This window comes from Malania oleifera, chromosome 7, assembly GCF_029873635.1.
Source record: "Malania oleifera isolate guangnan ecotype guangnan chromosome 7, ASM2987363v1, whole genome shotgun sequence".
Classification (NCBI taxonomy): Eukaryota; Viridiplantae; Streptophyta; class Magnoliopsida; order Santalales; family Ximeniaceae; genus Malania; species Malania oleifera.
The window spans coordinates 94,420,034-94,435,249 of NC_080423.1; the positions used below are offsets into that span (position 1 = coordinate 94,420,034).

The 15,216-nt window shown below is 33.1% G+C and overlaps 1 pseudogene; it reads right to left on the reverse strand.

Annotated features, from left to right (window-relative positions):
- Positions 1 to 4,353: 4,353 nt before the first annotated feature.
- On the reverse strand, positions 4,354 to 13,659 carry LOC131160037 (large ribosomal subunit protein eL6-like; annotated as a pseudogene).
- Between the last annotated feature and the right edge of the window lie 1,557 nt (positions 13,660 to 15,216).

Consider the following 15,216-nt stretch of genomic DNA (forward strand, 5'->3'; position numbering starts at 1 on the left):
TCATCATCTTCGGGCCTCCGATTCTCTATAATTTTCATCAACCTTAATTTTGATTTCAATGTTTGTGCATTATTTTTCTATTATTTTCACTCTAAATTTTTTTTTTTCTATTTTTTTTAGATTTTGGAAGCTTTGAGGTTAGAGCGTTGTATCCGGCAAGAATTCGATATCTCTAAAGTCTCACTCGCCGATCGATTTGCAATAATAATAATATTAATAATCAAGTTATATTGTTTCAATCTATTATTTCTATAGATTTATTAAATTTATTTTTATTTGTTTACATAATTTGTCAATTTATAGTTAGTGTTAATTTTGAAATTTAATTATGTCATCGAGAAAATATGAATCCGGATATGAAAAACGAAGAAAGGAAAAAAAAAAATTAATGTCATCTCAAAAGGGAGCTCTTGATAAATTTATTTTTAGTTCTAAACAAAATATAAATAAGCAAGATGAAAATCCTCCAAAAAACGAGCAATCAATTCCGGATATGGAATTAGAATCTAATAATAATAATAATAATAATAATAGTGATAAAGATAACATTGATATACAAGAAATGCTAACTAATGATGTTTCTTTTGAAAGATATTTTAAAAATATAAAAGAAAAAAAATAAATAATGATGATAATATTTATGATCCAAAATATTGGAAAAATATAGACACCAAATTATGAAATTTACTAGTTGAAAAAGATCCTATTAGGGATAATGATTTAATTTTTCCAAAAGATGAAAATTCAAGACATTTTTCAAATATATATTATATTTGAAAATTATCAAATGAAGAGAAACATGATAGAAAATGACTTGTATATTCCAAATATTTAGATAGAGTTTTTTGTTTTTGTTGTAAGTTATTTGGCCAAAAATTAAATAACCAACAACTAACTAATGAAGGGTGTAAAGATTGAAAAACTCTTAGTACTAAGCTTAAAAGTCACGAAATTAGTGAAGAATATATTTTCAATATGAGTAAATGGGATGATTTAAAATTAAGATTGTTAAAAAATACAACAATTAATAAAAATATGGAAGAACAAATTAATAAAGAAAAAGAACACTGGAAAAAAGTATTATTGAGAATTATTTCTGTTGTGAAACCTCCTGTTAAAAATAATTTGGCATATCGTGGGAAAAATGAATGAATTTATCAAGAGAATAATGAGTTTTTTTAAGTTTAATTGAAATGATAGCAGAATTTGATCCAATAATGAAAGAACATATTCGACGTTTTTAACATGATGAAATTCATAATCATTATCTTGGTCATAATATGCAAAATGAATTGATAAATTTGTTAACTTTTAATATTAAAAAAAAAAATTATGAAGCAAATCAATGAAGCAAAATATTATTCAATCATACTCGATTGCACTCTGAATGTAAGTCATCAAGAATAAATGTCTTTAATCATACGATATTTGAATTTTTCTACAAGTCCAATTAAAATAAAAGAACATTTTATAGAATTTTTAAAAGCAGATGATACGTCAGGAGAAGGACTTTTTAATGAATTAATAAACGTCATATAAAAATTTGAACTTGGTATTGAAAATATAAGAGGGCAAGGATATGATAATGGATCTAATATGAAAGAAAAACAACAAGGTGTACAAAAGAGACTATTAAATATAAATTTTAAAGCATTTTACACTCCGTGTGGTTGTCATAGTCTTAATCTAGTACTTTTTGATATGGCTAATTGTTGTTCTAAAGTTATAACTTTTTTTGTAGTACAACGAATATATACATTATTTTCTTCTTCTATGAAACGATGGAAAATTTTAACCGAGTATGTACCAAATTTGACTGTAAAATCATTATCACAAACACGTTGAGAAAGTCGAATAGAGAGTGTTAAGGTAATAAGGTTTCAAACTTCTCAAATTAGAGATGCTTTACTTCAATTAGAAAAAACTAGTAATGATCCAAAACAAAGAGTGAATCTTATTGTATAACAACTTATGAAATGGAAAATTTTGAATTCTTACTAGGAATGATAATCATTTGGTATGACATATTATTTGCTGTTAATTGTGTTAGTAAAAATTTACAATCAAAAGATATGCGTATTGATGTCGCCATTAATTAATTAAAAGGTCTTATTGTTTTTCTAAAAAATTATAAAGAGAATAAATTTATATCTTCTATGATTTCAGTAAAAGAGATTGTACTTGAAATGAATATTGAACCTATATTTCATAAAAAAAATATGTAAGTAGTAGGAAAAAACAATTTGATGAAAATGCTAATGATGATACAACACACTGGACTGAAGAATCTTTTAGGATTAATTTTTTCTTATACATAATAGACCAAACTATTATTTCACTTGAGAGTAAATTTAAATAATTTCAAACAATGAGAATATTTTTTATTTTTTATATGATTTAAAAATATTAAAATCATTAGATGAGAATAATTTGAAACAAAAATGTTTAACACTTAAAAATATTTTAAAATTTAGAACACATTCTGATATTAATAGTTTTGATTTATTTTCAAAATTAAGAATTTTAAAAGAAAATTTGAAAAAAAAACGAATATACCAATTGAAACATTGAACTTTATAAAAAAAATAGATTGTTTTTCAAATGCATTTATTGCTTATAAAATTTTATTAACAATACTTGTGATAGTAGCTTCTGCAAAAAAAAAAAATTTCAAAACTTAAACTTATAAAAAATTATTTGCAATCAACTATGTCACAAGAAAGATTAAATGAATTGACTATGTTATCAATAGAAAAAAAAAATACTTAAATCTTGAATATAAAACTTTAATTAATGATTTTGCATCTCAAAAAGTTAGAAAAAATAATTTTAAATAAAAATCAAAATCAAAAAAAATATTAAGGGTCATTGATTAAATCATTTGCCTAGAGCCCCATATTGTGAAAAGTCAGCTCTATCTGCTGCAACCTTGTTTTCCTAATTTCATCTGTGCTGAATTTTAACAAACGGATTATTAGAAAAAGAATGGAAAGTTAAACTAATTTTTATTGATTTATTAATAATTCTTTGAAGAAAGTGCTCTGAACTATATAAATGAATTAATCACATTCAGTACATAACAGAGCATATGCGAGCTTATTACATTTATTAGGCCAGTATTTGAGAATATAGATTTAAGTTTTAAATTTAAATTTGTGTGAATTTTCTTTAAAAAAAAAAAGTTAATGCATTTTATTTAAATTCATGTAAATCTAAATTTAAAACTAAAATTTATATTCCAAACACAGTAAGAGCATAGGACAAAGATAACTAAATAAGGGTAGTGGAAAAGTGCCAAAAACAAGAAGCCACCATGCCCCATGACATCATAACCAATCAAGCATGAACAAGTAAAATCTCTTAAACATACTGCCTACACTGTTATTAGCAGTATATAAAAATACCAATCAGTCATTAACAAAAAAAATCTCTTAACATACTACAACCATAAGAGCCAGCATTTTTTCTAGGAAAAATTAAGAGTTAACAGCAACACGAAAGATAGCATGAAAGAAATTAATTTAATTCCACTCAAGAGAAATTTAAACATAGAAAAACAACTCCCCACGATTCCAAAAACAACTTCATCATTGAAAAGCCAAGGAAAACCTGCAATATTCAACAAAATAAATAATGAATAAAAAATTATCTAAAAGTTCAGATTTTGCTCACCAAAAAACCCATTGGAAAATCAGACACTTCTCCACTGCACAAAAAGTAGAACAGACACTGAAGAAAGAACAGACAGCAAAAAAAATGACAGCAATTAGGGAAACATCATAATCTGAATGAATATCTTGCAGGACGATATTATCATTATTAGCATTACTATTTACTAAAAGTCAGCGCCATGAGAATTTATGGATCACCAAATGCCACAATCTCAAAAAAGAAATGGGAGAAGAAATTTAAAGTTGGCAAAGGTTAAGATGTGCTCTCATGACCCAATCAAGGCAAATAATCAAAAGAAAATCAATCATGCATTTCAATTTATTCCGGCAAACTACACTGAAGAAAGAAAGAGACAGCAAAAAAAATGACAACAATTAGGAAAACATCATAATCTGAATGAATATCTTGCAGAATGATGTTATCATTATTAGCATTATTAAAAGTCAGTGCCATGAGAATTTATAGATCACCAAATACCACAATCTCAAAAAAGAAATGGGAGAAGAAATTTGAAGTGGCAAAGGTTAAGATGTGCTCTCATGACCCAATCAAGGCAAATAATCAAAAGAAGAAATCAATCATGCATTTCAATTCATTCCGGCAAACTCAGCAAACAAAGACGGTAAAATAAGTGTTTTTTGTTAATTTTACTCTCTAAACTATGCAGATCATAACTAATGATTTATGGGGCCAAAACAATAATGTTATCATATCTTCTGTTGTTGAAAGAGCTGCATATTACACTGAAATTGACGATAGAAATAATAATGTGTAATGATTTAGGCTGCCAAAATGGGAGAGGCAACATCAACAACACAGTTATCAGGTACTTTCAAGGTTGAAAAGAAGACCCACCACACAAAATACATATTAAGCCAAATTAAAAGTTTAATGAGAAGTAAGTCCATAAATCTTACAATTGTTCTGGGAAGATTGTAAATTGACAAGAGCATTTTGTCCAGAGAACAGCCATATTTTTCGATGTTTCATGAGCATCTACCAAGCCCGGCCTAGTGCATTGACGTCTTACCCCTTCAAGAGAATGAAAATAAAACTGGGCAAGAGTAATTTAGGCAGCACCAGAACCACCACTATGGCACATATTTATTTAGGTGATAGAGGGGGTTGGCTGGGAGAAAGATAAGCTAACCCCTCCCTTCCTGTCTCTCACGTATAGGTTAGAATTTTTACTTCATTCCAGCACCAGAACCACCATCATCATTCATCAACATGAATCATCCCATCATCAGCATGACCCTTTCATAGCCCTTAATCTGCCCACGCATGAGCACCTACAGCTCCATCAAGACCCTGCATGCCCAAATCCCCCTTCAGAGACCCTCAAGCTTCCATCCTTCTTCTTCTTCTTCTTCTATGAGAGAGGAGAGTGAGCAGCCTGCAAAGCAACAGCGTTGATGAGCATGACTATTGCTGCAAATCCTGGCAAAGAAAATTTAGGAACGGTGAAAACAGAGTGTAATTTCTGTATTTCTTGAATTAAATTGTACAGACCAATTTACAGTATTTATAATACAATCGGAAGATCTAAATATGAAAATAATCTCCTAAACAAATCTCTCTTAATAATATACAATATATACTTCCCTAAATTACTCCAAGATATAATAGAGTTTGATAGGAAATTTCACCGGGATTTATAATTTTTCCAAGAGTTTCCGTAACCACAGTCCTTCACATATCCCTTGTGCAACTGCCCTGAATTCAGCTTCAGCACTGCTTCGAGCCACTACATTCGGTTTTTTGCTCCTCCAAGTTACCAAATTTCCCCATACAAAGGTGTAATATCCGGCGGTAGACCTTCTATCTTTCATTAATCCTGCCCAATCCGCTTCTGTGAAAATTTATACTTACTTGCTTTCACATTTCTTGAAGAAGAGTCATTCGCCCGAAGAACCCTAGAGGTACCTGAGGATCTTATACACAACATCTAGGTGAGTCTTTTTCGGTGAATGCATGTGTTGACTTACCACACTTACCGCAAATGTAATGTCGGGTCTGGTATGTGATAGGTAAATTAGTTTACCAACCAATCTCTGATACCTCTCCTTTTCAACTGGTATTCCGCAATCTTCGACCCTCTTTACTGCTTTAATCGGGGTTTCACTATGTTTGCATCCAAGCATGCTAGTTTCGATTAGGAGATCAAGAATTTACTTTAGCTGAGAGACACAGATACCCTTTTTTTATCTAGCAACTTCCATTCCCAAGAAGTATCGCATTTGTCCTAGGTCTTTAACTTCAAACTCAGCAGATAGGACTTTCTTTAATCTTTCCATCTCTACTGTATCATCTCCAGTTAGGATTATATCATCAACATACACTATCAAAATTGTTTTCTTACCACTTTCAGACTGTTGGAAGAACATAGTGTGATTTGATCGCCCTTGTCGATATCCTTGATTCTTTCACTTTCACAAATCTGTTGAACCATGCTATGGGAGATTGCTGGGGTCCATACAAGGACTTCTTGAGTTTACATACTCTGTTTTCTTCACCCTTCTTACTGAAACCTGGTGGTATCACCATATAGACTTCTTCTTCTAACTCGCCATTTAGAAATACATTCTTAACGTCGAGTTGCTATAGTGGCTAATCTAAGTTAGCTACCAAGGACAGGAGGACCCAAACTGTATTCAATTTTTCCACTGATGCAAATGTCTCTGTGTAGTCAATGTCATAGGTCTATGTAAACCCTTTTGTAACGAGACTGGCTTTATATTGTTCAACTGTCCCATCAGCTCTATATTTCACTATGAAGAACCATTTACAACCAACTGAGTTCTTCCCTCTCGGCAAATTCGTAACGTCCCAAGTTCTATTCTTTTCCAGAGCCCACATTTTTTCCATGACAGCTCCCCTCCATTTAAGAATCTCCAAGGCTTCTTGGATATTCTTTAGAATTTTTATCCTGTCAAGATTAGAAGTAAAAGCACAATATTCTATAGATAGGCTTTTATAAGACATGTATTTTGACCAGGGATATTGATTACATGACCTGGTTTGTTTTCTGATTGTAATGGATAAATTGATGTCATCAGATACAGGCTTATCAAAAGGGAGCTCATGACCATCTATTACCTGATCGGGATTGGGTGTGGACTCATGGTTGCTCGGAGCTATCACCGGTTCCAACTCTCTTGGTCACTTAGGTATGAGATTATCCATGTTCTTTGTGTTTGGCTTTCTTGAGTAAACAAGTATTTGTGTTGTTTTGTTTTTCTGCATCTTCCCCTAAAGTTAATTGATCTTTTGTACATGACAGGTCAAGAAATGATGCAATGGTAGACACGGTGTATGGCACGGATTCATCAACATAGAAATCAAAGAACCAATCTTCACTCCATTTCTCCCCCTAAAGAGAGGGCTTTGAGAAGTAAAGAGTGGTTTCAAAGAATGTGACATCAAGGCTAACAAACAATTTTTTTGTGACAGGATCATAACATTTGTAGCCTTTCTGAGTAGGAGGGTAACCAATAAAAACGCACTTAAAGGCACCGGGTTCCAATTTATCCCGATTGTGAGCATGAACATGAACAAATGCAATACATCCAAAGATTTTCAGAGAGAGATTGGAGTGGAGTTGAGTGTTGGGAAACCATTTCTAGAGTTTCTAGAAAGGAGTGGCAAAAGAAAGAACTCGACTAGGCATTCAATTAATGAGATGTGTAGCTGTTAAAATGACATCGCCCCAAAAATATTTTTTCATATTTGTAGTGAACATCAATGCCCAAGCTACTTCAAGAATATGCCTATTTTTACATTCAGCAACCCCATTTTGTTGAGGCGTATCCACACAAGAACTTTGATGAACAATTCCATTTTCTAGAAGATAATGTCTCAAGATATCATTGAAATATTCTGTACCATTATCAGTACGTAAAATTTGAATGTGAGTTTGAAATTGTGTTTGAATCATGGAGTGGAAACTGGCAAACATATAACAAATTTCAGTTTTATCTCTCAGCAAGTAAACCCAACAAATACGAATATGATCATTAATAAAAGTAACAAACCATCTCATGTAAGTGTGATTAAGAGAGCGTGAGGGCACCCATAAATCACTGAAAATCATAGTAAAGGGTCTGGATGTTTTGTATGTGGATTTTGAAAAGGAATTACGCTGGTATTTTGCAAGTTCACAAATTTCACACTGAAATTCAGAAAACGTTTTATTTGAAAAAATGGAAGGAAATAAACGTCTTAGATATTAAAATTTTGGATGACCCATCCTAGAATGTCATAACAAAATTTTACTATCACTAGAAACAGATGCAAAATCACAAATAGTAGTTTTACATTGTTCACTTACATTAGCCTCCTCAAAGTAGTAGAGTCCCTCCTACTCCTTAGTACTGCCAATCGTCTTCCCTGATGATAGGTCCTGAAAAACACAATGAGAGGAAAGAAATTTAACAAAACAATTGAAGTTCTTAGTTAACTGACTAATGGATAGTAAGTTGCAGGATAAATTAGGATCATGAAGAACAGACTCTAGTGTGATGGAGTCGGAGAGTCGAATATTCCCTTTGCCTGCGACAGACGAGAGTGATCCATCTACAATTTTAACTTTCAAATTTCTAGCACATGGTGAATATGATGAGAAAAGATGATAGGCAACAGTCATGTGGTCAAAAACACCAGAATCAATAATCCAAGGAGTTTTGGATTTAGAGGTCATATTCAAGGCTTGCAAAAAATTACCTCTTTGGGCTAAAGAACCCGAAGAAATATTTGTGGAAGATGAGATAACCTTTTCATCTTGTGTGTAAAGGCAAGCTTTCAAGTTTGGAACTCCATCAATTGATGCTATCAATGGTGCATCAACAGTCTTCTAATCATCTTTCTTCTACTGCGGGAGTGCTGTCTTTTCCTCTTTTTTTGGTCTCAAAAAACTCATTTTCCCCTTTCTTTTTCTTCTTTTCTACTTCCATAGCAAAATACTTGTCATCAAACTTTTCTACATTAATTATAGAAATGTCAACCTTGGTAGAAGTTGCAATCACGTAAGACTGGTTCACGCACCTTAAAGGAACACCATCGACCTTAAATGGGCCAGTAACCAGAAGCAACCCAAATGGAAGTTGTCTCAAAAAAACAACTCTCTTCCCCTCAAATCTCCCAGCCAGGAGAATCAAAACTATCCCAGGCGTAATGCTCGCTCTGAGCTTGTTGAATTTGGGCTTGCACTTGTTAGCGAGCAGCTTTTTTACATCGTCGGCAGGGTAGATCTTGGGCGGTTTCTTCACTTGCTTCTGTGGTGCCGGCTTGGGGTCGTGGCAGGGGAAAACGCCGCCGTGTTTGACCTTGATGACCCAAATACCACACTTGTGATACATCTTGGATCTCAAGAATTTCTGATACCTCGTACCATTTTTGGGTTCCAGATAGTTTTGGGTTTCCTAGCCGCCGACACCATTGGTGAAACCTTCACGGCTCTCTGAAGCAGGGCGAGGGTGTCACAAACTCATGAGACTCCACCAGCAAGCGATGGGCGGTAGTCGGCGACAGTGACAAAAACTGAAGGTATGAAACCCTAACTCGAGAGGTCTTCTGTATGATGCAGAGACAGGGCGAATCGCAGGCTGAAACTCTGTTGGACGACCTAATGAAACTCTGTTGGAGGACCTTGTGAGATTCAGAGGTCATCAAACCTCTACTTTGGCCGGCGGTGTCCGCCATTGACAGTTAGGTTTAATCTCCTAGCTCTAATACCATGAAAACAGAATATGATTTTTGTATTTCTTGAATTAAATTGTACAGACCAATTTACAATATTTATAATACAATCGGAAGATCTAAATATGGAAATAATCACCTAAACAAATCTCTCTTAATAATATACAATATATACTTCCCTAAATAACTCCAAGATATTCGAAGATACTCGAGATTTCTACAAACAGTGATGGATGGTGGCTGGAACTACTCAAGAGCCCTTCGCTACTGCTGGAGAAGAATAACAAGGAAGAAACGACAGAGCAGAGCATCTCAGTTTCACCTAATCGTTGTGGTGACTAGCAATTGACGGCAGTTTGTCCAATTGTGATCTCCAGCAAATGCAATGATACGTCAGTTTCACCTTGCCAAGAGCTCTCTCCAATCAAGTCAGCCAATGTTCAATCATTCGAGAGCATTACGTGAGTCACCTGAACCACTTTGGTAGCAATGAGAGTAATATTCTAGGCAACCACAAGTTCATGTGGGCCAGAGTCATAAACATAAAAAATAAAAATATATATAGAAAAAAATAGAAAAAAAAAAAACCCATCAAGCAACAGCACACATGATACACACATCATTTCATGCATGTATGAAAGGGTATTTCATACATGTATACAAGGGTATTTTCTTTTTATATTAACCAATCAACAAGGCAACAGTAAATTCATTTACTCAATAGTTCAAATTACAACACAAATCCCTAGTATAACAAATCTTGGGGAGTAACATAAAAACCCTAGAGAGGTGGGAGAGAGCAGAACACACAGATTTGGAAAGAAAAAGAGAGGGTGGGTGGGAGAAAGATAAGCTCCCCGCCGACCACCCCTAGGCGCCTTATAATCATTCATCAATATGAATCACCCCATCATCATCATAATAACCCTTATCATTGTCAAGGGAACAGCAAATAGCAAAAGATTTCTTTCCTTATTTTAGCCTACAATTATTTTCTTATTCTTCCATTCATTATTCTTTACAATTAGCACATATTTTGACAGATTATAGTTTACATGTATAGGCCTAGAATCATGCTGGAACTTATTTACTTTCCATCCATAGCATTCTTGTAAAGTCTCTATATAATATAAAGATTTCAAGGCCAAACCATTTGGCCATTCACACAATACTTTGACATGGTATCAGAGCTTGTCGACTGCTAATTTTTTTTCCCTCGAATTTTTTTTGTCTTCTCGGTTTCGAAGGTGTCTCTCATTTCTGTGGCTGTCGTGGGTCTATCCTCTTCTGGTAATTTTTGGTTCTCTTTTTTTCAGTATTTCTGTGACTGAGTGGCTGTCAGAACAGCTTTCTGTTTCTGTTCCAGTGCTTCTCTATCCTTGTAATTCTCGGCATAGCAGGTTTCTTGGTTTGCAATTTATTTTAGTGCAGGTAGGTCGATCGAAACAGCTTTCTGGTGCTTCTGTGTCCTTGTGATTCTCGGCACAGCAGGTTTCTTGGTTCGAGAGTTATTTTTTAGTGCAAGTAGGTTGTTCTTGGTTCTTTTTGTTGTTGTTTCTAGTGCTTCTCTGTCCTTGTGATTCTCGGCACAGCAGGTTTCTTGGTTCAAGATTTATTTTTTAGTGCAGGCAAGTTGATCTTGTTTTTTTTTTTTTTGTACCTGTGTTGATTTATTTTTGGGCTTTTCAATTTTCTAATAGTATTTTTCTTTTGGCACAATCTGTTTTTTTTTTTTTTTTTTTTTTTTTGTTTCTCAATTTTCTCCTCTCTTTAGCATGGACTCCACACCTGTGTTTGCCAAGTTTACGGCAACAATTATTCTATGTAGGCTTTTCAATTTGAACTTTTCCTGAAGGGAAAAGATCTTTGGGGTCATATTGATGGCACAGATTGTGCACCCAATCCTACTGAACCCAAGGATCAAGCGGCTTGTCTTTCATGGGCTATGCTTGATGCCAAGGACTCAGCAGCTTGTCCTTCATGGGCTGTGCTTGATGCTCGGATTATGTCTTGGCTTCTTGGCTCGGTTGAGCCACATATTTTAAGTTCAATGATTCAGTGGCCGTCACTTCAATGCCTCGTCTATCATGTTATGATTGTAAAATTATCCCAAGTGAAAGATTGACTACAAAACATAGAGTCCAACTATTAGATATATACAAACATATATCTATATACACAATGTTTTAAAACACAACAACGTAAGGCAAGGCGTTTTAATCCTTAAAAGGCGAGACATAAGCCTTTTAAGAATTTATTTTTAAGATTAAAAAATGTAAATAAATTTTATATATTTTAAAAATAAAGAAAAATTAAAATATAATGTAAGAAAGAAAAATTATATATACTTTGCAAACTACTTTTCGGCCATTCAAAAAATGCAACTTGAATAAATGACATAAATCATGACAAGAAGTAACCATGCTATTACAAAGTTCAAACTATTTTCATGATTTAAGATTCAACTCTCTATTATTTTGGAAAGATTGAGATTAGAGATTTCTAGAAATCAACTCATATATATTCCTTTTTATACAAACATGTAGTTAAAATTGTTTAACCAATTTTTACTTGATAATCACACAACACATATCCAAGATGCATAAGCCTTAACTAAAAAGGCATGTCTTTTGTTAAAATATGTTAGCTTCAACATATAATACGTTAGCCTTTTTGGAATTTGGTATTTTAGATTGAGCCTCAAGGCATTTTAGGCATGTTGTGCCTTGAGGCAAGCCTCGATTGAGCCTTTTAAAACACTGTATATATATATATAGTTAAAAAAAATGGAAGAAAAAAAGTAACATAAATAAATGCAAGAGGATTAGGTGGTGGAGCTTGAAAGGAGAAAATATAGTAAAATTCAAATATAAAATCATTGAAGAGAGTAATTGGACAATGGGAGATAAGGTAGATGCAAACACTATGTGGAATAGAATGGCTCACTCAAATTTGAAGATAGCAAAAGAGTTTTTTGGTGAATCCAAAGAAAGATACTCGGATAGTAAAGAAAGTTGGCAGTGGGATCAAGATGTCCAAAAATCTGTAAAGAAAAAATGAATTTGGAATAAAAATGGCAAAATTGTAGAAATATAGAAAATCTTGAAAAGTATAAAAAGGAAAAAAAAAAAATATGTAAAATAGGTTATTAGTGAAGCTAAACATAGAGCTTACGATACTTTATATATTAGACTAGGAACAAACAAAGAAGAAAGAAATACTTATAAACTTGCAAGATTTAGAAAAAAAAAAAAATGCAAAGATTTAGGTAATATAAAATGTAAAAAAGATGAGAATGATAATGTCTTAATCAAAGAAGAAGACATAAAAGAGAGGTGGCGAAAATATTTTGATGAGTTGTTTATTGAAAACCAAACTAAAAGCTTCAGCTTGGAAGTGACAAATGAAGAAAAGACTAAAAACAAGGAGATTTATTTGTAAAATTAAAGTCCTTAAAGTTAAGATGGCTTTAAAAAGGAAAAGTGAGAAATCTATGGGTCCAAATAACATACAAATTCAAGTTTGGAAATGTTTATGGGGAAAAGGAAGCATATGGTTGACAATCCACAAAAGAAAAGGATAAAAAGGAGTTTACCCCAGGCAAGACAACAAGGGCACTCGCTAACCCTTTTTTTTTTTTTTCACTTTATTGTATTCCATCCTGATGAAATCCCAACCATTTCAACCGAGATATATAAGAGGAATAAAAATCAAAACAGGTAAAAAAATAAAATAAAATAAAATCGCTAAACAATTCAACATTCCATGAAAGACGCATCAACAGTCGAGCTGAGGACGAAAAATTAATTAAAGAATCAATGGGGAAACAAGCACAGCACATGTCCATTGAAAGAAATCGAAAACGCAACCCTAAAAATTTCAGGGCAAAAAAAACTGTAAATCGATCCAGAAACAAGCCAACAGATTAAACACAAAAATTCAAAAGCAACAAATAAAGAAAATGAAATTAGCTGCTTGTTTTAGCAGACAAAGGACACAAATAAAGCGAAAGAAATCATCAATCGAACCTTGCCCTTTCGCTGAGATTCTAATGCAGAACTGCCCTCACAGAAGAACACAAAGCCGCATCACCACTCATATATGCAAGGATTAGTCCCTGATTGCACATTTCAAGATTTGGCGAGGAGGAGGACAGTAAAAGCACAGGGAACATACCTCTGCAATGGAAAATCAAGCTGCGATATAGGTATGGAAGCAACAGCTTCTCTGCCTACTGCCCTCAGAAAACACGAGAAAGGTGGGGAAATAAGGTTGGTATAAAATTATATTAAATTTTATGAAAAGAAAATTTATTGTTATAAAATAGTAGAAAAATAAATAAATAGAGATAGGACATATATATTTACTCTAATTATAATATAATATGAATATGATCTTATACAAAATTATCTCTCCCACTTCTTTTATATCTTTTTTGACTTTTTTAATCCTATCTTGTTTTTTATAATGACAAATATAAGGTATTTAATGTTTGTTGAGCTTGTGTGGAAGATCACACTGGCGAAATCATATGACAGCATACAGTGGCTTGAAGAAAAATGAAGACCCAAAGCTTTTTAATTGTTGTAATTTATATTTAATTCATTGGGCATGTAATAATTATTTATCGGTTTGTAATAAGTGATGCATATCATGCATGTAGAATCTATAAGCTCAAAACCATATATGGAGCTTAGGGATCACCCTTCGGTCGATCGACGCCAAGTTTTTAGGCGTACTTTCAAATACCTTAGAATGATCTTAGGTCCTTATACTTACACGTAAGATTGTCCCCAAAATCACATATAATATTTGAGAAATCAATTGAATTAAAACAAGACTTAAATGGCTAAAAGAATAGGGTTTCAGGCGACTGAACCTTGGTATTCAAAACATCTCGGTCGACCGAACCGTTGAATGGTTAAATAGCTGACCTGACTTCGGGCGACCGAACCAAAAAGGACTTCACTTTCCTTGGTCAATCGAACGTATACCCTTACCTTTTCCACCAACTCGGGTGCCCGAACTTTACGTTCAAAGTGACCTTAGGCGACCGAATGTTCAAGTTCGGCAGACCGAACTTGAGACCAGACGACTGAACCTCGAATAGAATGAAAAATCGCCTTGGTCAGCAAACCGATCCCTTATCCAAGCACCCAAAGTTCAAATTTAACTTTTTCTGTTGTGTCTGTTTAGGTGACCGAACCTTGGCTCAGTTGACCAAAACTCTCAAGGTGGCTTAAATTTTACCATAGTTAATTGGGGTAAAACAGGGTTAACTTTCTTAAACCCATTTAAAACAATTTTAATAATTCTCTATGTGTCCCTAACGGTTATAATTTAGGTCTCCTCTATATATAAGGGTTCATTTGCTTAGATTAGAGAGGGATTAGCATTTTGATTAAGTGAAAATCTTCTGAAAATTTTCAAAGCCTATTTTTCATACAAAGCCTATACTCTCTCATACATTATTATTTCGCTAAACCAAACCTAGTGAGAGTTATTTGAGTGATTATACATTATCTTCAGTTGCTAGGAAACTCTCATTGTATTGTGTTTTTTATTTTCGGATTGAGAGTTGAGCATAAGATTTTTCCCTCGATTTTATTTGATAAATTAGTTTGTAGGAAAATCTAGTGGCTAGTGAATCTTTGCATTATCATTGCAAGACTCAATGAGCTTGTATTTTTGAGTGTGCAAAAATATTTTCACAAGCTTTGTTTTTGAATATCTATTTGTGCTTTGATTTTGAGAAAATATTTTTTTTAGATATTCTAATTACTCTTGGTACAAATCTTTGAAAATCTAAACTGTGATTGGGATTTTCATCTTTACATAGTTTCATAG